The 21,030-nt window shown below is 34.1% G+C and overlaps 1 non-coding gene across 1 annotated transcript; it reads left to right on the top strand.

Moving 5' to 3' along the window:
* Positions 1-1,155: 1,155 nt before the first annotated feature.
* On the top strand, positions 1,156-1,262 carry LOC141568175 (U6 spliceosomal RNA). The gene has a single exon (XR_012491219.1). It is a non-coding gene; the product is annotated as a U6 spliceosomal RNA (small nuclear RNA).
* Positions 1,263-21,030: the final 19,768 nt, after the last annotated feature.

The raw sequence follows: 21,030 nt of genomic DNA, 5'->3' as shown, positions 1-21,030 counted from the left end.
GGTGGTAAAGAAGTTAACTGTCATTGTGGCACAGTAACATACGTGCTTCCTGTAGGTCCATTGTACTTCTTCACAACAATTTGTCCTCGTAGAAACAGTGGAAGGTTTGATAGGCCCTAAATCACAGGGATTTTACAGCCAGTCCCGCAATACTTTTCACTGAGTTTAGCTCAGACTGTAGGTGCCAGGCAGGTACCTGCACAGTGGCTGTCAAGTTCAGGAGGTACAAGATCACACAGAAGAGTAAAAAGAAAAGAGCTGAAAAAGGAAAAGGGCAACATTCAAAAGGTCCTACCTGCTGGCACTGAAGCTAAAAAGGGAACTTTTGTTCACAAATGCTCAATGTTCCCCAACAATTCCTTATATCTATGGTCTTTCTTCATTCTTGCCTTCCTGGAATCTCAGAAATAATGGAGCACAGGAATGACCACTGTGTCTTCCTTATTCAAATAAGTTCTTCCTTACTCAAAGAACCAGGGAAATCCTATGAAATGGTCTTATACTAACCAAAAGATTTTTCCCAAGCTTTGTTTTAAACACAAAACTTTCATAATACACTCCTTATCTTTGTATATGTACATTTGGCCTTTGGTTTGTAATCTCTGTATTACAGAATGATAAAAACATTTAAAGGACTCTTAACTTCTTCATATTTTTCCATTTTCTTTGAAACAATGAGCATTTTGAGGCTAATCATATGCATCTTAATGGTCGCAGAAGGTAGCTACCTGATGCATTGTGATGATGGTGGTGGTGGTGTTGGCCATTATAACGTATAAGTTAATTTCATAATGCAATATTTTAAGGAAAAGTGCCATATATAGATGGAGGAATTATTTGGATTGTTAATTATAATTGTCAAAAATGGAAACTAGTTAAGTACTTTTTTAAATCACTTAACAAATGTTTATTGAGCATTAGTCTAGGCCCTAGAGACAAGGGGAGTAAACAAGACTAGCAAGTTACTATCTTCATGAAACTTCCATTTCTTTCTTCTAACTTTCTCTCCCCTCCCTTCCTCCTCCACTTCTTCCTGGTCCCTCATAAATATTTCCCACTGACAATGGGACAAGTATTTCTAACTAATTATCACAAAAATAATTCTAGACAATACCATGAATCCAAGAGTCTACTAAACATAAAAAACCATGAGTGGTGCTCACTTCGGCAGCGCATATGCTAAAATTAGAAAGATACAGAGAAGATTAGCATGGCCCCTGCACAAGGATTACAGGCAGATTCATGAGGAGTTCCACATTTTAAAAAAACAAAACAAGAAAATTAAAAAAAAACATGTGTGGGTATTTGCTGTGTTCCTAGCTGTGACACTTTGAACACGTCTTAATCACATTGAGCTTGTTTTCTCACCTAGTAATATGAAGATAGCAATATCTACCTTAAAAACTTTGTAGTAAGCTGTGAAGATATTGTATACAAAGCTCCGACTACATCATTGTATGTAACATGCAAAAAAATGATGACTGTAATCATTAACGCGTAACAGGAAATACTTTCAGAAGATAGCCACATCTCCAATCACACACATTCTTCTGCAGTAAGACCTTGTTACTCCCTCATCAAGAAAAACATATTTTTTCACACAGCCCCACCCATGCATCTGGGTAGCCCTATGACAGCAAAAGTAATATTGTATCATGTCTAGGTGTATTCCTTTGCTAGCCTTGCAGTTTCTGCTTTCTTTTTCTGAGCCACCATGTAAGAGGTGTAGGCTTCTCTGCAGGAGAGAGGCCATGTAGTGTAGCACTGAGACACCAGACACGTGAGGGAAGAAGCTATCTGTGCTGTTCTGACTGATGAATCTTCAGATGATTCCAGACTCAGCAGCTATCTGACAGAGCAGCTGAGCCCGATCCACCCCAAAATCATGAAAGATAATAAACTATTGCTTTAAACTACTAAGTCTTGGGTGATTGGTTATCATGGATAACTGGAAGAGTACTGTATATGAGGTAATGCAGAATCTTTTCAATTCTTATTTGACCTTTCTGAGTATTACTATGGCTGAGCATTTCCTTCTCCAAAACTTCTTTCCCTTCTTTTCCTCTGTGCCTTTCTTGCCCTCTTGCTGCCTCTCCCTTCTTTGTTGTTGTCAGCCCTTGAGCCTCCACACTATATATGAAGACTCCAAGCATGTAGATCCAGCCCAAACCAGTTTGTGACTACAATATTCAAATAATTAACCACCTACTTGGTATCAGTACTTGGAAGTCTCACATCTCAGTTAAGGAACGCATTATTCCTTTTCTTCCATTGCCACCTCCTCACTCCAAACTTGGCCCTCTCCCTAGGCTCTCTATCTTGTAAATACAACACTATCATCCACCTAATTATTCAAGGCAGAGGACTGAATGTCTCATTTACCCCCTTTTAAATCATGCCATTAGTTGACAAGTCTTGTCATTTTATGTCTCTTAAGTACCCTTCAAATCCATTTACTTCTTTCTGTCTCCATTTGCCTAACTCAAAGTTATCTACTATTTGCTCTTGATTTAAAAAGCATTTCTTTTCTCTAACACTTTCAGACTAGATTAGGTCTTGGCATATACTTACATAACACTGTGTACATCTCTTTTTGTAACACTGATTACACTCGAAATTAACTATTCTACATCTGTCTTCTCTACCAGACAGCAAGTTCCAGGAAGGAGGAACCATGTATGTTTCGTTTAGTTACATTTCCATTCCCATTGTAAGCACTCAAAGAATATTTGTTCAGTGAATAAATTAATGGTTACAAACACACACTATACATATGCCAAGGTTTTTCACATTGCTATAAATGAATAGTCAGGAGCAACAGGCAATCAAAAACCATGGCCCAATCTCTGGATGCCAACCCACACTCTAATATTTTAATTTTTTAACACATAGAATACACACACATTTTCCCTGTTAGTAGAGTCCTATGGTGACCACTAAATACAAACCATGAAGAATTTATTGATTTCTGAACTTATCATATGCTACCTTGCAATTTCTGTGGTATTTTGTTTTTACTACATATTGTTTATATTGTTTTAAAACTTTTTCTATCTTGCCAACCACATATTAAATGGAGCAAAAGTTCTGACATGTATATCTTTATATCCCCCTGCAACTACTTCAGACCTGTGTGCATAGTAGACATTCAAAAATAGTGTTGATTTGAAGTCTCAAATAACCCAAATTTGATGAAATAATAAAAGAAAATGAAATTGCCCATATATTATGGAAAATTGACCTCAAAAAATAGGTTTCTTTTATCTGTGGCCCTGATAAATCCTACAAAGGACACAGATTGAGGTTACATCCATTTCATTACAGAATATGTGGCCTTTTGGTACTTGGGTCACAATTCTTTTTTTTCCCAACCTCAGGAGTACTCCAAACCTGTTCAAAGTTAAACTCATCTGGCTCCCCATGATCTTCCAAGCAACAGACAATAAGTATTACCTCTTGGGCCTCAGTTTTACTATCAAACCACTAATAGTCTGACAGTCTCCACAGTTTCCAGAGATATTTCAGGTTTCAGGATTCATACACCTTCAAGGACAAATGTCAAATTCAGTCTAACATTAAGCTAATTTCATGTTTCAGTTATTTCTGCATACACAAATTTACAGGTCTGCTCCATTCTCTTTTCTTCCTTATGAAAAGCTAAGTAATAGATTTCCGTATTCATGCAATCCAGGAACTCTACCTTCTTCTCGAATCTGTAAGCACTGGGGTAAGGTGATAGGCTACACATCCCTGATGACCAAGAGCTGGTGTCTCTTGGACACCAGCCCACATTCAGGGCCAGTCTCATTGCGAAGTGAGCAGTGTGTCTAGTGTGCTCTTCTTCTGGACACCTCCCTTCTGCTGATGCCTCGCTCTGGTATGGCTTTTCCAGCCCTTTGTCTCTATGTTACTCCAAGCCATTGACCTTCAGACTTTATTTTTGGATTATATCAGAGTTCCATGTTGTCAAACAATGGCTTAAGAAATAACAAGCTTTTGGCTTTTGTACCTGAGGAAAGAGAGGAGTTACTTTGGCAAACAAAGGTCAGCTGGAGTTGCTCAGTAACTGTATGAAATCTTCATATCAAATATTAGTTCATGTATTCATCATAGGTTACACAGATCTTCTGTTCCATTAATGTCTTATTAAAGCATACAATTTGGGGGGGGGGGGTGGAAATCTTGGGTAGCTGTCGTATCCAGCGCAACACAGGCAGTAAGCGAACGAGAAGGGGCAGCGAAGGGTTAAGACAGTAAGAAACAGAAATCAAGAAAATTATGAAATGGGCCAAGGGTCTCACAACCTCAAAGGACTGAGAGCCCAGAATTGGGCTGCCTTGCAGGCTTTTATTGATGCACACACAAGAAAGCAACATTGTTTTCTCCAAGGTCTGTGAATCTCACACATTATACTATGAAACTGATTTGAACTAATTACCCTTGCCTGCAAACAGCTGAACCATCAATTTCAGGATGTACCTACCCAAGAGACAAAACCTTTATGCTGAAACTTACTGAAATGAATAGATGGAGAACTGATGTTATTACACCACTGAATCTCTTCCCAAGTAGGTTGTGGGAAGGAATGCAGCCACAAAGGCAGAAGCTCTCCTTAACCAGGGGAACGTGGGGGTCTATGCCCACCTCTATCAACCCCGTGAGTTCTCCTGTTGGTCCCCACTCGACTGTGCCTGGCTTGAGTTGCCCCCACCCCAGTGGTGAATCTTACTCGTCATTGGCTGACCAGCCATCCTCCGTAGCCAAACAGGGAGACATAAGGTGTAAGCACAAAGGTGAAGCAAAGTCCCTGAAAGGGTTAGTCTCACAGACTCTCCTTTCTTTAGGGGTAGGTACGAGGGGACAGACAGGTAGGCTGCTGTGTGACAACAGGTAGCAATACTTATACTAGACAAAATAGTCTTTAAAACAAAGGCTATAACAAGAGACAAAGAAGGACCCAGTAAGCCCACTTCTGGGTATTTATTTGAAGGAACACAATGCTGCTTCAAGGGGTCATGTACATCTATATGTTCATTGCAGCATTGTTTACAATGGCCAACATGTGGAGGCAGCCTGGGTGTTTCTCAATGGATAAACGGATAAAGAGGAGGTACATATACACAATGGAATATTATTCAGCTATAACAAAAGAATGACAGCTTGTCATCTACAACAACATGGATGGACCTAGAGGGTATTGGGCTCAGACAGAGAAAGACAAATGTCATATGATTTCACTTATAAGTAGAATCTAAAGACAAAATAAACAAACAAAAAAGAAACAAACTCATAGATACAGAGAACATTGTGATGGTTACCAGATAGGAGGAGGAGTTGAGGGTTAGAGCAAAAGGGGGAGGAATTAAGAAGTAGAAATTGATTGTTATACAGTGGTCATGGGGACGTAGAGTACAGCATAAGGAATACAGTCAATTATAGTGCAATAACTAGGTATGGTGTCAGATGAGTACTAGATTTGTTGGGTTGATAGATGGGAGGGGCTTGGGGACAGGGTGAAAAAGGTGAAGGAATTAAGAAGTACAAACTGATAGTTACAAAATAGTCATGGGGATGTAAAGTAAAGCATAGGGAATATAGTCAATAATATTGCAATAACTATACATAGTGCCAGGTGGGTACTAGATTAGACAGGGGGATCACTACTTAAATTATATAAATGTCTATCCACTATGCTTTAATATAAAATGATATTGAATTGTCAACTGTAATTGAAAGATTTGAAAACGGGGGGGAGATGAGATGGAATATAAATAAATAAACAATAGAGAGAAAAAAATAAAGCATACAATTTAGGAAAGCATGCCTTTGTGATATTTGAGATATCTATAGTATTGTGGAAAGAAGGTACATACTATTCTACATTATCCCATAGAACAAATTTCCCAGAGAATTAAGTGAAATATTAGAGGAGGTTACTGTTATACTTCTTGATGCTTCCTGCCATCAAATCTAGAGAGGAAACCCTCCTTTCTCCCTAATTTAGACAACCTGCAGTGATACTTCTGCACCAGCCCCTGCAGAAAACCTAATGTTATTAAATTATATATGAAAGACTCTTCATTTGTTCAGTTTAGCAAATGGAATGATTTTTCTGTCACATAGTAATATGGCCAAGAATATATGTGATGGTAAAACTCCATTTACCATTTCAAAGCTCATAAAATTAACATTTGATATCATTTTCAGTACATATAATAAATATATACATATAACAAATTTAAAATAAAACATCTCAAACCAACTAGAAATATTTTATCATTGAATCTGAATCTTTCATCTTAATTGTTCAATATGTGAACGTGTTTAAGAGACAAAAACTGAAAGCAACTTAGAAACACATTCAAGTCACTTAAAAACCCAAGAACAAATTGATCAAATGAGGATTGAGAATAATATGTGACAGCCAAACGTGTTTTTAGTGGAAGTAGATTCCTTTGGGGAGAGAGCAGCCGCATGTGGACACTCCTGAGTGGATGTTTTATTGAACGACATCTGCTGTTGGTTGTTTCTTTTTCTGCATGGCATCTATCTCATTTCCTGCATTTTTCCATTTCCTGATTGCAGCATCTATCTTCCTTGCATTTAATTCCTACATTAGGAAGAGAATAGGATGTCTTTATTCAAAAAATGTAAAAAGCCCTGACAGCTTTTCTAGTCTATAGAAATTAATTGTATTTCAAGGGGGTTATAATGAGAAAGAGAAATAAATGTTTTTGAAATGTACCTTTTAAACTCCAAAAATAATCAAACTACGCTAAAAATATATTTAATTTTAAGACTTTCCTCACTTAAAATTATAATATCCATACAGTATAAAATAAAAATATACTTCTAATAAATTATTGTCAGAAAAGCTGTTTATATTTATTCATTTATATTTTAAAAGAAAAATGTCTTATGTAAAAATATTCAGTAAAACATGATTTGGATCATATTACTTTTAAGGATAGAAATGTCAACATTATTTTATGTTTTCTATAACCTGAATTACAGACTTAGCTAATTCATTTTTATATAATGCTAATAATATTCCATATCAATACATACCTAACGACTTTTAAACAAAACTGAAAGACATAAATATGCTACATAAAGATAAACCAAGTATACATATATGATTGTTGAGATAAGTAATCTAATATTTCTTATGTTATGTAATCAAGTGAAATATAAAGTAATAAGATACCATAAAATGAACTAATATCACACTGGTATTGATTATTTTTTAAACATTTACTTTTTATGTCCAGACCTCTGTTAAATATTGTGGCAAAAATAAAGAAATAAATTTATTCAAGTTTATTGAACTCACTTGGTAAACTTCTAGTAGCCGATGCATACATACATGAAGGAATTTAGCTTCCTTGGCATACAAGCATGCTGTCACATTTTTATTTTGATTGGATATATAACAATTAAATATGAATGAATTAGTTAAGCTTGTTCAAAAAAGAACCCTGTTTTATCATAGAGGATGATAAAGTGACAAGAATACTGAACAATGAAATAGGAAATATGAGGTTTTATTTTTATTCTAAGTTTTGTTATTTAAAGAGTCTATGACCAGGCCCTGTTATCAAGAAATGTGCATTTAAATTGAGGAGATAACATACAAATAAATAAAACAGCTACCCAACACCACGAAGCACCATACAGATAGATATAACATCTGTACGCACCGAGGAGAAAGGAAAGATGGATAGTGAAGACTGGCTTGAGTTGGGCATTGAGGAAAGCATGTGACTTAGTTTTGGAGAGAGAAATTGAGAGAAATTTTAGAACACATTGTACATAATGAAAACAGTTAGGAATGTTCATGACATATGAGGAGTAGCATAAACAAGAATCAGAGTATCACCGTCACTGTAAAATTTGAGGTAAGTTGATAGGTGCAGAAAATTAGGTTTCATAGGATAAAGAAGTAAGAAGCATATGCTTGAGTGTGGAAAAAAAAACTGAATTTAACTGGGCAGTTTTGAAATTTAATTGAAACATATTCAAATTTTTTAAAAAGTATTTATTTGCCAAGGTTATCTTTCTATGTATTAAAAATATACCCATTCCTTATTAATAAATACTAAGGAATCACATCATATACTTCATGCATTTTCCCCAGTGTTAGAATCAATAAGAGAGCAAGGAATTAAGGAATCTAAATTCATATAGAATAGAAACATTATTTGCTGCTTCAAAGCGTAAGTACAAGTGGAAGAAGTCAAAGTAGTAGGGACTGTGGTCACCACCTTCCTTAGGAGAATACATCACCATATGTCACTCTCTAACTTACTCCTCCAACATTTCTGTTGTTATAAGCCACCAGCCAGGAAACTAAATAAATCTACACAACATTCTTAAAACTACTCTTAGAAAAGGTGGGCCTGCTTTCAGAGTTCTGTAGTTTGATCAGATACATAAAGGTTAAAATCATTTTTCTGGATAATGTTTTCTTCAGTAGTTATATAAACAAAGCAATAAAATTAGGGAGCATAGAAGAACACATTATTAAACTGCTATTATAATTTTAATATCCATGAGCTTTGTAATGGAAAACAAAGCATATTTTGATAGCAAGAAAACAAATATATTAAAAGTTTAGAACCAATAAGGTGGTAATTTGTATTCCTCAGGTGTTTGGTCCATGTTTGCCTTAAAACTTAATGTCTAATTAAAATAAGAATTTTATTTAAACACATTTCTGTGTTCTATGTTTTAGTTTATCTCTGAAATGTATATGTTTTGTGATTTTTCTACTCAAGATGGATAAAAAACACGTATATTTTAGACATAAAAGTAAGGGTTTCCTGGTTCCCATCAAAACATTTTGATGGATTTTTGAAATGTGATTTCATATATTGTAAAATCCGTTTTAATGTTTACTTCAATATAATAACACATTTACAAATACATTGAAAAGGTAATAGTAACATAATCTTAGATTTCAGATGAGGAAGTTATGTCACCAAGTCATTTTTACTTTTCCCATCACTTTGACCTATTTAGACTACATAGAATGTCAACTCTCAGAAACTTCCAAGAGTTTGAAGAGATTTTTATTAATAATAAATCCACAGTTTTTTTTTAATAGTCAATATTGGATATATCACTTTTAATAATAAAGCACTTTGTTTTCTCCTTAGCCTTATACCCTTATATACCTATAAGTTCATAATGTTAAAAAACATACAAATGTAAAAATCGGGTGAATATTTGGTTAAAACTTTCCTTCATTAATACAAATCATCATTGATTTGTTTTAAATAATATTACAAAAGAATTACTTTTAGACTTCAGTAACAATGTTTTTATTGCTTCCTGCCTATGACAGCAAAAACAATTCAAAAAAGTAGAATAACCCTAAAAATTTATAAAATTCTCAGGGTGTAAGCCCCTGAGCCTCTTCTCAACAACATGCAGCGCTCATTTTGCCTTTACAGGCACAGTTTTGCTGTTCCGACTAAAAATGCAGTGCCGATTTTTAAAAGGAAAAGCTTTCTCAAACTCACTCTACATTCTTTATTCTTAATTAGTCTAACTTCAGAGATCTAATGGCAAATTGAATCACTATTTCATCTTCTTATATTCTCTCTTTATTGTCATATTTGATCTCTTAAATTTGTTTCAATACTTCTAAGTTAAATTTAGGAATTCTCAATATATTATCATTCAAATAAGATCAACCTAAACAGTGTAAACTAATTTGAGATCCTGAAGAAATGTTATAAAAGAGAAATCAAAGGAGTAATATCTGGACTATTTTAAATTGATAAGTACGTGTCCTTTCAGTATATCCTCATATGCTTATGTAACTAGCAATGGATGATTTCCACTTAAAGTAGATTATTTTCATATCATTGTATTTCCAATATATATGAATGATTTGCTTTTATACACTTGTTTAAACTACTACTTATTTACAGTAAAAGGTAATTATTGACTTCAGACTTTTATTCAAAGTTCTCATTTCATGGTATTACATTAAATAGTTTAGAACACTGCAGTACTTGTATTTAACATTAATATATATTCTCAAGAACTTGGGTTACAGAAATATAACTAATAGTGACTATTACAGTGCATAACATGCTTAATTAAATAAATCTCTATTTGTAAAATAGGGGAAAATATGCGTGACTAGTATTGCAAATTTCAGTTTTAAGAGAAAATGGGTGTATTTTATACTAGTTCAAAGATACAAGGAAAAAAATTTATCTTGTGTATTATCTAATAGGCCTTCTAGAACTAAAGACCACAGGAGGTAAGGCTAACAAAATTAATATGCAAAGAAGCTCAACACTAGGGACCTATAATTTTCTTGCAAATGGTTTCTCTTTAAGGATGAAACAACACAAGACAATACCAATTTCTTTCTTTTTTGCAAACAGATGAAGCTTTAAAAAAAATTAACACATGACAGCAGGTGGGAAGAATCTAGACAAGTGGATATTCAAAGTAGGGGAATCCAAATTTGATTTGCCTACCATTTCACAAACTAATTTGAATTCTTTGGTATGTCTTTAAAAAACCAACTTGGGTAGACATATTTAATTAATGAAGAATTGGCTATCTGTCAGACTCAGAGTAAACACTTACTAGACTTGGTGAGACATTATATATTTATAAATATGAACGGGTCTACAAAAATAAAGTTGGTGAAATTTAACTTACTAAAAATATTTGTGAACATTTATCTGTAATTATTTGTGATCATTTTTTCAAATAATATTAATACGCTATTGATTACAAATAATCTAGGTAAATTAGTAGATAATCTTCCAATCCATTTTAGGTATTCATTCTGCCCAGATATTGAAAAGGTCAAGTAGAAAATTATACATTAATATTTTAAACAATGCAATTTTCCTCAATCTTCAAATACAGCAAGTTAAAATTAAACAATTTGCTTCCAGTTATGGAAATAGTTCATGTTTAAATGCTACTTTCATGTATGTTCTTAATCAGTTAATAATATGTAGGTGTTATCTGTCATGTAGTAAAACCTCACTGTTACTAAAGTTTTTAAATGTATTCTTGCACCCTGGGAATGGTTTAGTGCTGTACTATTTCTATAACTTAAAACATCTTAGTGTCAGACTGCTTTGAAACTGGAAAATCAGCTCAGTATAATTTGGAACTTTAAAATCTGGGCTTTCAAGAGAGAAAAACAGTATGACATTAAATATCTCATTTCAATTTGCTCTCATAATTTTCTGATGTGTCCAAAACTGAGCTGTTATAACAATAGGATAAAATAGTTTATCTGTTAACAGCTCTAGGGCAGAGAAGAAAATCACATGCATTTTGATTGTGAATTCTTGTGTGAATAAATGATTAAATTTAATTGGCTAATGATCTATATATTAAAGACCATTTAATGGAGCAAATTTAGAGATTTTGTTGTTTTAAAAATAATTGATACAGTTGACGTTGAAACAGTAATTTTTTCTGACATAACAGAAAAAAATAAAATTTTGCTACTCTTAATGGTGAATTTGTAATCGAAGGTATTAATATACTAGATTAATGTAGTGTAATATAGTGTAATGTCATGCTTTACAACAGTATACTAGAAAAGTCTAAGTGATTCATACCCTGGGGAAGAGTTGGTGCTATCAATTTAAAGTGTTTAATATACATTTATTTAAATATGAAGTTGCACTTTGCCTGAGGAATGAGTATTTAAATTGACAGCCTAATAAAATTCCTAAGTAATGTAGTCATTTCCCCATTTACTTATTAGTCATATTTTAAAATCATTCATTTAGAGACATTAGAAAAGGCATATGAACTAATTGTTTAGGGAGACAATAATTGTTTAGGGAATTAAATGTTAATTCTATGGCTATCTTCTCTTTTTATCATAAATATAGAGCTTTGCTCTTCAGTCGTACTTCTTGAAAGCAAACAAGTTCCTGGATCAATGGCTCCAAATGAATAGGAACAGCCAGAATATTTTAAATAAATAATACTTATTATTAACATTACATAGAACTGTTCAACAGTGATATCCAACTTTCAATTCTTAAACTAAAAACAAATAGTGTTTTATTATAAAATTATAAAATAATATTTTAAGAGTTAATATATAAAAGCAAATCTTATATAAAAACATTTTAGATAGTTGAAATTGCACACATTATTATGTTTCATTCTATTCTCATAATTTATGAGTCTTGATAAATTTAATTGGTGTAGACATCATAAAATTTAATTACTTTTCCTGAAATCAAATAAGTTACATTAATTATTTGCTGAAGTTATAAATATGGAAATCCAGTAAAGAAATAGTTTTCAGCTTTTCCAAGTAAAGGTACAAATTCATTTTTGTATGTTTTGGAAAAAATGGAAATTGTCCTAATGAGTAGGTAGAAATTTTAAATAATTCACTTATTTAACATGTATCATTCCTATGTTTCATTTTGCCCTCACCGAAAGTTACCTATTCATCAACCAAAATCTATTCAAGGACCCACAAGCTATATGTGGTAGATTTCTATCCCATTAGTAACCCACCATTCTCTCTGAAATCTAGTGGAATTGCCAGTGTGGAAAGGTTCAACCAGTTATGGTGCCCCTTCCCACTCCATCTATGTAGGGACTTACGGCTAGAAACAGAAAATACATGTGCACACACACAAGCACGCACTCTTACACGCAGAGAGTAATGCTAAACTTTCAGGGGTTGCTAAATAGTAATCCCATTGGGTAAATTCAGCCTTTTTTGGAAAGGTTGGCTTTGGCTTCACAGTGCTTTTAAATTTTCTCAATTTGCTTGCATCCAAGTAGGCATCCCTCACCGGTTAGTTGATCACAAGCCCATCATTTCCTGTGGGCTTGTATTTGGCACAATTTACACAGTGCCAGGTGCATGTAGATATTTGGATTTGTTACCCCTGCTTTGGCCCAACAAGTATCATGTTCTCACAAAAACATTGGATTCTCCTGACTTAGAAAAAGGCACATTTTTTTCACTCCATCCTTTCTAATGACTTCTTTAGATCCTAAAATTATCCGCTGTTTCTTCCTAACCCTCATTGTTGACACAATAAAGACAACTTTACTTTCATTGCTCTGCAATGTTATTACAATCTGTTCAACTATCCTGAAAAGAAGAAACAAAAAAAATACTTCTATGTGGAAATATCACTTATTACTGCATATGAACACAAAAATTAAACTCAACAGAAAACATTAATAGCCATTTTGTTTTCATGCTGGAAGCTGTCAAATATTGTTCTCATGATAGAGAAGCTTTTTCATTATGAAATACCATAATATTGTTTACCTCCAAATATTTCATGAGACAATTAATAAAATAAATTCAGGAATGTTGCAAAGTATCTTTTGATTTTTTTAAATATTTTCTCATAGAGACTTACAGAGTCATATGGAATAACTGTAAAGCACTTTAATGCAAAATTAAAGAGGATAAATTTACATATTTGTATATGCATAATTATATTAATGAATCAAATATTAGTAATCTTTTCAAGTCTTTGAAAAACATATATTTGTATATTATCTAGCTTAGACTTACTTATCTATTTTAGAATTCTTTCTAAGTTATGAAATACATTTTAAATTTGTCTGGGGTCCATCAGACTTCCATACAACATAAACACGTGTACACATCACAGCATACTTTTATAGAGAAACTGTATGAGAGTCTTAAAAAGTCAGTATATTTTGTTAAAAGTATATTCTCATAAATTTTATCATTTTTTTCCCAATTTCAAAGAAGAAATTGCCAGGTTGAAACCATATTCATTTGTAGTTGAGGATGCAGCACCCAAATGTCTTCCTGGAACCATTTAGTATAAATGTGTTAATTCATAACAAAATTGAGTTAAGTAAATGTTGCTGTTGGTATAGTGTAATTTTCTTTTGTGATAAATGCCATTGATTTGCTATTTACTCTTAAATTGATTTTATTTGCCAAATTATATACCAAATAGTCCCATGGGCTTATGGAATATATGAGGGCTAACAATGAAAAACGTGCATAGTTTTAGCACCAACTTTGTAAATTGCCTTAATAATAGCTGGTATAATGTAATAGTATTTTCAACCAGTACTTTTAATTTCTAGCTCATAAAGCCTTTTCATTGAACCCCAAGGGTGTAGCTATAAAAGTAAGATTTAATTTTGTATATAATGTGGCCTAAATTAGTTTTAAAGCAATAGGAGAAACAAGCAGTTACAAAAGATAGGCTGAAATTATTATAACTTGATATGAATTTCTGTAACAAAATTAATTATTATTTCTATTGTAACACAATTTGTAGTGAAATTTTAAGGCTATTCAGAACACACATTTTAAATTTTTTCAAAACTATGGTGAATATATAGGAAAACTTCATGGACATATAAGAAGAAGAAACCATTGGCCAAACATATTTTCCCCATACCTTCAAATGCCCAGGTATTCAAAAAGGCCACAGATACTTGTATGATGTTGACCTCTTAATCAGAATATGTCTTTGCTACACTAATTTCCTGCTAATTATTTGCCCATTGAGACAAAGGAAGGAAAATACAATATAGTCCTTTGTTTCCTAATACTTGTATATAAGGACTATAATACTTCCTTATGTTTGCATGGTGCTTTACAAATGACATTAAGTTTCTGTTTGTGAATTAATTTTGCCCCTGTTTGAATGTTTATGGCAAGTATTACTATCTCTGTCTCATGGGTGAATAAGCTTAGTACCTTCTAGGATTAATGCCTTAAGATGACTATCTCACATGCCAGATACACAGTATAATTTCTGAGGTATGTAATAAAGTAATAATATTTAGTTCTAAGAAAAAAATGACATGTAGTTGTAAAATTGGACCATTGATTTTAATACACTATATTTTTTAGGTCACCACCAATTCATAACAATCACTAACAGCACTTTAAGTTCTTTTTAAGTTACTTATAACTTACTCCTTTTTGTACATTTGTAAAATAAAAAAAGAGAAAAATATATTGAATAAGGCATGGTCATTCTTATTAGAATGACTAATAGCTATACAAATAGTTACACAATACAAGTACTTGACATTTGCTGACCTGTATTTTTATATTCAAGACACATGTTTAGATAGAGTTCTCTCGTAAATCAATTTTGATCTTAAAAAGGTATGAAGAAATATATTATAAAGTATAGGTTCTTATTTTAAAACAGTATTGCAGTTTTATTCCTTTTCTTTCTAAATTTTGAAGACACTACTCTTTCATTTGTATTTTAAGTCTATTTCATTATAACAGGCAGAAATAAAAGAAAGTACTGCTAAATCTATAAGCCCAATTTCTGAAACAGCTAATGAATTAAACTGATTAACTTAAGTAAGTAATTTCATATTTCAGGGTCTTGATTTCTGCAACTATAACAAAAAATAATTGGAATATATAAATTCTAAGGGCCATATCCCACTCCAAAATTTGCACAAGTACATATAAAAGAGGCTTAATTTTTTTCCTCCAGCTTGGTTGTTTTTCAGTCTTCATTAGCTTAATTCATTTTTCCCCAGAAAAGGGAATTGTTATATTATTTAATACAATCATATTTTGAAAATTATTACACAGGAAAATGGCTAATGGGAGGATAGTAAAATATGAAAAAGTATGTTTTCAAATATTAATGTGTAGCATGTGGGTGAGGGAATTTGCACATAAAAATGCTTAATCTCATTCAGTAAACATGGGAAATATTGAAATCTCAGTTATCTTAAAATAACAAAAATTTTGTCATGCTGCTTATCTTGCTATCACAAAGAAAAATGAGATATACTTTAAAATATGACACAAGAATAACCAAAAACATCTTTTAAAACATGGCCATTGCTGCTGCATGTGCTCACTAAAGCAGGACCTGAGACCAGCGCGGCCTGTGCGGTGTTTCGTCCCTTAGGAGAGGAACCTCCCTACATGGGCCACATGGCACCACAGCAGCTCTTTGAAGACCAGGCTGTGAGCTCACTGACAAGAAAGGCTGACGTGGTGTTAATTTATTACCAATCTGGGGTCTTTTCTTTCCCTTACTCATTTTTCTTGGCGGGCTTGTCTTTAACCGAACATTTAATTTGCTGAGTCGCTGTGATTATGCTTTGGTCACATTTGGCAATGGGGACGATCTGGAAAGCTTAGAGGGAATACATTATGGTGCCATAAATTTGAGATGGAAGTATGTTTTTGTATTTCTGCCAGGATATCAGACAGCAAGTTACCGTTGGAAAACATGCTTCTTCAGTCTGCTCTGCTAATACAAGGGTGGGTGGTCCTGAGGTCATCTCATTCCATCTTCAAAAAGACAATCACTATTCCTGATGTGTCTGTCTGTGTCTTTCCTGATGACCAAGTTTTGAGGTTTTTTTTTTTTGTTTTTTTCGTCATCACTGTTGATTTCATAAATACACTTAAGGATTGTTTTGTTGCTAGAGTTTTAGTTTTCTCTTTCACCAACATCCATTTCAATTAGCCATAGCTGTTCATATTTATAAACTCCTCTGCAGAAGCTGCCCATTCTACACCTGAGGTGGAATACCTGCATCCTCCCAGCCCTAGACCGCGAAGAATGGGTTCTGATCTGCATGTGCTTCCTGGCTGCCTGAAGATAAAGAGAGATTCAGACATAAAGACTGAGAATTCCCATGGAGAGACAAAAACAAGTGATGTGATTCAAAGAAGTTGTTACAAGAAGAGATGCATTCCTGATGTTGTGTGCAGGACTGGGAGCCTTCTCTGCCCTGCAGACGCTGCCTGAGTGCAGTCACATTGGCCGATTCAGTGTCTCCAGGAGTTATCTGACTCACAAGAGTTTACTGTGAAAAGATATGTTGCCTGGCAACAGCTTTAACATGGTGCAACTGACTTTTCTACACTTCTAAAACGATGTTTTATTCATTAGTTGCCTTCCTTTGCTTATGTGTCTGGGTACACCCTCCCTTTCTGTATCAAATGCCACTTCTGGTTGTGAACACCTCCCTTTGTGTCTAGGATAAATGTGCCATTGTGCACCATTTATACATATCCACATTCAGACACAAATAAAAAATGAATGACTGAGGAGGCCATTTCCTGTCATGTGGGGAACAAGCAGTCATCATTGAGAACTACTTTAGGTTATATCAGTGATAGCCTTAGTGTTTTAAAGGATTTTCTAAAATTCAGGCTATTTATAGGTTGAGAGAGAGAGAGAGAAAAAGACACAGGTGGTGTGGACATTTCACTACTGGATTGTATTCCAAATTTCTACCCATAACAATGAGCTTTGGCAATATGAAAAATATATATTTGTATCAAAAGAGGTGTTTTAGACTTCAGGTTGCCACAAGGTTTATTTAACCCATATTTCACTGGGTAAAATATTGGTAGTGTTATCACAAACCCCTTTTGTACCTCCTCCCTACCCCTAACTGACAAAGGCAAGACTGTCGCTATACCCACAGGACTCAAAGTCTGAAAGAGGGGCTAAGTTTCCAGGCAATGACTTAAGTGTTTGAGCTCCAATGGTAAAATGTCCATTCTGAGATAATTTTGTTCAAGCATTTTGTTCAAAGCCAAATAGAAACCCAGAAGGATTATGTTACTCTGCTAAAGTCACACAATTGCTTAGTAACTCAGGTCACAAAACCACAAAGTCATGCTACACTTTCAACAACATCATAACATCTTCCTTCTTGTGATTTACAATGAGATACACAACATACCATTTCTGAAGAAGGTCTGACACTACAGAAGGAGCAACTCTGGCTATAACGACAACCTGATATTGCAGCCAATCTGAGATGTGCTAGAGATTCCATTACTAGTAGTATTCACTGCACAAAACCAAAAAGACCAACAAATATTTAATGCTTGTCACATGCCCGCGCTGCCTTATATACCTTACACATATCCATGGAGGCCTCGCAACACCAGAAGGAGCATATTATTATATCCATTGTACAGAGAAGGCTTTAGAAGTTTCAGTTATTTGCTCAAATTCATGCAGCTAGCAAATGACACAGCTAGCGTTTGCACCAAAACATTTAACTGCGCCCTCTAAGAACTCAAAGTGAGCATGTAAATATAAATATATTTAATTACGTTTGTGCATGAATAGTTTTTACAAAAATAGTTTGCATTTTAGAGCCAGAAAAAAATTTTGGAAACAACATATTTGCTTACTAACAATTTATTTGGCATATGATTTTCATAGCATTCATTCATTCATTCATTCATTCATTCAGCAAGTATACAGAGATCTTGAGCTACATGCGGATACTACACCCAACAGGGAGACATACACATAGCCATAAATAGGAAGATTTACATCCTGTCATCACTACACTCACATTCCTACCAGGGAAGTAGACGACTATGACGAGAGCCACATGTAAGAGAACATGAATTTTGTGCTGGCATCTGTGTAGGATGAGTGAGAGTGAGCTAAGGCTGAGACAGAAAGAAGTAAAGTGATTCGCAGGAGCTGAAGAAGGTCACTGTGGCCATGGAGTACAGTTAGAGGAGGAGGACAGGAGAAAAGGCTGGTGGGGGTGTACTGGGGGAGCCAAGGGAAGGATGCCACAATGGTCCCTACCTCCAGAGAGACTGCAGTCCAGTCAAAGCACAGAATTACTGACAAATACATCCTTTATAGGTGGTACTAGATGCATTAGTTTAGAATAGAGATCGATTTCTTTAAATAAATATCCCATTACAAATATAGTCTGACTCCCTTTTTGGCATAGATCAGCAATCTAAAAGATTGACAAACCTTTCCAAAGGGTTCAGTTTCCAAGTCAATTTTGTTTGTTAAACACCCACTCTTGTATGTAAAATAAATGTGGCCTTGTATACAGTTCATACATCCTTTCTCTTTTAATTTATCTGTTCTCTTGAACTATAAATTATATTAGTGGAAACGTAATTGATGCAAGAATTACAGAATATGAAATACAAACTAAATTAGGCTCAAATAATAATTGCCTATACTTAATGCTATTTAAAAGATAGTTATTCATATATACTTGGATAATAACAGAGTAGAATGAGTACCCACCAGATTTATAGAAAGATAGTCATGAAAAGGCCCTACCAGTTTTAGTAGACCCTGTTAGTATTAAACTAAAATAAAAAGAGAGAGTTAAAATGGCATGTGTGTTTAGCATTGTGTCTGCTTCTCAATGCTCATTTATGTTACTAGCTTGGTTTAAACTACTTCTTTTAAAACAGACAAAAAAGTCAGTTAAGAGAAAAAAAAAGTGTATGGTTTAGGTTTTGTGCTGTACACAGGATAATAACGTACATAGATTTTATACTGAACAGTTCATTCCAAACTGGACTATATTCTACATTCTTGATGTCAGACTAATCCAGAAGTAATTAAATCCACTTTGCAGAAACCACTAAAGGTTGTTTACAAATTATAGTATTTGCATTCATAGTAGGATATGCAGACTATTATTCAAAACTCAAAACTGCAGTCGATAGAAGTTATAGCACCTGACTTTAACATACCGTGTTACATACTTCAATGTGATTACTACATTTCTGAATGTCACAATTGACAATGCTGGCACATCTTCTATGAGAGGCATAGTCTTAATTTGTTCTTCTAAAATAAATAGCATGTTTTGTACAAGTATTTCATCATGTTTTTAAGTTTCGATAATTCAGATTCAGAGCAACTTCTTTATTGGCTATATTTTTAACACCTGCAAGGTGCATGAAGAGTTAATGGGGAAAAAAACTAAAGTGTCTTCTCTAAGCCCTACCTTGTATATATGCATGTCACAGCAAGTCAATGAACCAGATAATTTTTCCGCACCTAATGATTCCAATTTTTAACTGACCTTTGCTCTACTAATTATGGGTACTTATAACATTAAATATTTTTAAATGTCAGTATATTGTCTAGTCTGGGGAAAATATTAATATAATGTAATCATTACAATTTTGATGTGTAAACATCCAATAATACTAACAACAATCTTCCGTTTAAACCCACAAAGCACTAGGTAGGAAACAATGTTAATACAAGCCCAACTTATTCACTTGGTAATAATTTATAGATACTCATCAGTTTATAGTCTATATATATGTGTGTGTGTGTGTGTGTGTGTGTATATATATATATGTATATATACACACATATACATATGCTTTCAACATATATTTTTAAAGAATTCTGCACAAAGCAAAAGCTGTCTTCATACTACCTCAGGCTGTACAAGCAGAGCTAAGTCTGAGATGGTGTAGGGAGCAGATAAAATAACAGCTAACATTTGTTTAGTGCTCATGCAATAGGCATTATCTAAGCACCTTTCATGGACCATTGAGTTTATCATATCCTACCTTACTCTGGTAAGGTAAGTATTATATTGCTATTATAATATCCATCTTACAGACAAAGAAACTGAAGTCAGAGAAGTTGAAATCCCAAAGCAGGACTCTTCAAAATACTGCTGTATCGCTTCTTTGCGTGGAAGACAGATTTTCAGTCATCTAACTTTTATTTTATACAGGCCTAGAATGAAATAGCTTTAGATTGATTTTTTTCAAAGTCCTTTTTCCAACTAATTTGCAGGGGTATCATTCACCAGGTGCCTGCTACCAAGGCAGCCCTCTTCTTTCTCAATGCCATTCACACAATGGTAAGATTGGAACACCAGGCGTCTGGCAAGCTGTCTTTGCTGTTGGTTCACTTGTGGGCTGTTATTAAACCAGAAAGAGTTGCACAGAATTTCAGTTAAAGAAAAGAAAAAACGTCCTGGGAATTTCTTTTCTGCTGGTAGAACTACTCAAGGTCTAATGGAACCAGACTCAAAATTCAACGTTCCCACACACCAGGTGAAGAAAAGCAACAAACATCCTCAGCCTCTCTCCCCACGGCCACACAGTGGTCTGTACTAAGCACCTACCTCGAGAGCCTGCAGCTGAAGGCAGGTGTGGGGACTCCCTAGACCCCGTCCTAGAGGTCACTAACGAACTACCTGCACACCAAATCCTTCTGGCAGGTACATTTGGTTTGTTTGTTTCTT

Source organism: Rhinolophus sinicus, linkage group LG01 (genome assembly GCF_036562045.2).
Source record: "Rhinolophus sinicus isolate RSC01 linkage group LG01, ASM3656204v1, whole genome shotgun sequence".
NCBI classification, from domain to species: Eukaryota; Metazoa; Chordata; class Mammalia; order Chiroptera; family Rhinolophidae; genus Rhinolophus; species Rhinolophus sinicus.
The sequence above is the reverse complement of the archived record's forward strand: the minus strand, read 5'-3'. Positions and strand labels throughout refer to the sequence as shown.